A 3079-nucleotide genomic window follows, 5' to 3' on the forward strand; every position below is an offset into this window, starting at 1 on the left:
TCTACCGGAGTACCGAGGGGTTACCGGAACCCCCCGGGGAGTTGATGGGCCTTAATGGGCCATGGCGGAAGAGAGGAGGAGGCGGCCAAGTGGGAGGCGCCCCCCCCCCAAGCCCAATCCGAATTGGGGGGGGGGGGCGCCCCCTTTCCTTTTCTCCCTCTTCCTTCTTCTCCTACTCCAACTAGGGAAGGGGGAAACCTACTCCTACTGGGAGTAGGAATCCCCCCCTTGGGCGCGCCCCATGAGGCCGGCCCTCCCCCTCCTCCCCTCCTTTATATACGGGGGAGGGGGGCACCCCATAGACACACAAGTTGATCTTAGCCATGTGCGGTGCCCCCCTCCACATATTTCCACCTCGGTAATATTGTCGTAGTGCTTAGGCGAAGTCCTGCGTCGGTAACTTCATCATCACCGTCAACACGCCGTCGTGCAGACGAAACTCTCTCTCGACCTCAGCTGGATCTAGAAGTTCGAGGGACGTCACTGAGCTGAACGTGTGCAGATCGCGGAGGTGCCGTGCGTTCGGTACTTGATTGGTTGGATCGCGAAGACGTTCGACTACATCAACCGCGTTACTTAACGCTTCCGCTTTCGGTCTACGAGGATACGTGGACACACTTTTCCCGCTCGTTGCTATGCTTCTCCTAGATAGATCTTGCGTGATCGTAGGAATTTTTTTGAAATACTACGTTCCCCAACAGCAATCATATGTATGATGATATTTCTGATGAGTTTATGAAGTAATATATAGTCCTTGGACGGTATCAATGATGCATCGCAAGTACGTACTTGTTTGTGAGATTTTACATTGCATGATACGTTCTAAATAGTCCCTGGTCGGAAAGTGATGTGTGGACTCATCAAACTAGACCGACATGCAATATGGTAGGTAGCTTGATCTCACTAGCCATGGAGCATTGGCTGCTAACCGACTGCATGGACCAAATCGGATCTGAGGTCGAGTAATGGTAGGCTAGGAGCCGAGCTCGGATGGATATCAGGTCGGACAGACCCAACCATGAGACGTAGCGATAGGTCATATGTGAGTCTCTAGTATGACATGCATTCTGTGTCCTAAGACCCAAGCTCGACGCACAGACTTCGGATGACAACCGGCCTGCTTAGGATTGATCAAACGCTACACCATGACAGAGTAGTTGTAAATGTCGGTTTTGGGCTTGTCTAGATCCATGCCGGGAGACGTGGTCGAGCAAGCTGGGATTTGCCCCTCCTATCTGGAGAGATATACTCTTGGGACCTCGTGTGATCCGACCTTTCCTTGTGCTCGGAGAGCCTCGAGCATCGGCCCTTAGCGCTAAGTCCGGTCCATCCCAGTAGCACTGAGGGTCCCCGTTTCCCATATCGCGGACAACGTGGGTGTTGGCTCCTGTGGCTGCCCAACGGTGTGGGGTGTCCAATGCTGCTGGCCGGCGATGCCAGCGATGGAGGGTGAAGGTGGTCCCTGTGTAGCGGCAACACATCATTGCGCCCCGGAAGGTGCTTGGCAGGCGATACGAGTGCGGCGTATCTGTTGTGTTGCAACTTATGCAACAACGATGGTGGTAGCAATAGGAGTAGGGTCGCGACATGGTTTCGCAGTCAACCGTTTGGCATGCCATTGAGCATGATGTTGCAGCGACGCAATGACAACGTCACAACGATGCCATGTGATGGAAACGTTGGGCTATGTTGGTGCAAAGCGTGCTTCTTTCTCTAGCTACTTGGTCCTCGACTCGTTTGGGCGACTGGTTGGCATAGGCCGACATGGTTCCCGTGTGTCGTTTGTTCGGAGTGGTCCTTGTGAAGTTAAAGTCACTTGCTCAGAAAGAAATGATGACGATGACATTGTAAACAATGATGTGTGTGGATCTTGTGGGTAGGCAGATCAACTAGCGTGCCTTTTTTATGGGCGTGTTATAACGGTTTTTATGCGGGTTTTCGCAAAACTATAAAAAAAATGTACCATCAGGTGGCCGATCTAGCACAGTAAAAATGCTTTACCATAGTAAGATCGACGAGGGGGAGGGAGCACCATCAGTTCGCCGATCTAGCTACAAGCACAGTAGTAGTGAATGCAGACGTCGTTTACACCTCGGCACTCCATTGTTCACACTAAGGTGGGTGCCAAAATAAAAACGATGACAACTAAAGGAGAAAAAAAGTTATATTTGCGGTGAGCGTGGATCGAACACGCGACCTTCAGATCTTCAGTCTGACGCTCTCCCAACTGAGCTATCCCCGCTTCATGTTTCAAATTCGATTACTTCTTTAATAACTTATAATTAGGGATCAGCATAGGCGTTGTCTTGCTCGGAACTGAGGTTTGCGCTCAAATTCTGTTAAACGTCCTTTGTCTTCAATGGTTTGGGCTCGCATGGATGTCCTCATCGTATAACTCCAACACAGATCACCTAATGGACGTCCGTCCAATCGAAGTCATTAAGTATAAACGGACAACATTTTTTCATTAATTTTTGGATTACTTACATAGCAATGGATTCCTAAAACAACCGTTCTAATCTACTACTCCCTCCGTCCAAAAAAACTTGTCCCTCAAATGAATGTATCTAGCACCAAGTTAGTGGTAGATACATTCATTTGAGGGACAAGCTTGGGACAAGCTTTTTAGGACGGAGGGCGTACTCCCCTTCTGAGGTGAGGTCGAGGAACCCCGTCCTAGACGGTTCGGCCTCGTCGTCTTTGACGGTCGGCACGATCAAGGTGGTGTTGACGACGGATGACTCTTCGGCATCATCGTCCTCCGTCTCTAGCTCCTCGAAGAGGCGGTCATGCTTCGTCTCGTTGACACGGAGCTGCCACCTCTCACGGCAAACCGTGCGGGCACTGTGCTTGGACGTGAATACCACTTGGTTCATGTTGATGATGCCCGGGTTCGCCGCAACCATTGTCACGATGGTAGCATCGGACGAGCGCTGCGCCTCTAGCTAATCCACCGCCAACCGATGCTCCTCGAGGAGCGTCGGGTCGTATTGTCGCTCCGCCCGCAACAGTCTGAACCCCGGGCACCAGTGCGGTGTCGAAGTCCACCACCACCTACGTAGTCGCCTGTTGGGGAACG

General features: G+C 51.6%; 1 non-coding gene across 1 annotated transcript; it reads right to left on the minus strand.

Moving 5' to 3' along the window:
- Positions 1-2169: 2169 nt before the first annotated feature.
- TRNAF-GAA (transfer RNA phenylalanine (anticodon GAA)) lies at positions 2170-2242 on the minus strand. The gene has a single exon. It is a non-coding gene; the product is annotated as a tRNA-Phe (tRNA).
- Positions 2243-3079: the final 837 nt, after the last annotated feature.

This window comes from Aegilops tauschii, chromosome 3 (assembly GCF_002575655.3).
Source record: "Aegilops tauschii subsp. strangulata cultivar AL8/78 chromosome 3, Aet v6.0, whole genome shotgun sequence".
Taxonomy (NCBI): Eukaryota; Viridiplantae; Streptophyta; class Magnoliopsida; order Poales; family Poaceae; genus Aegilops; species Aegilops tauschii.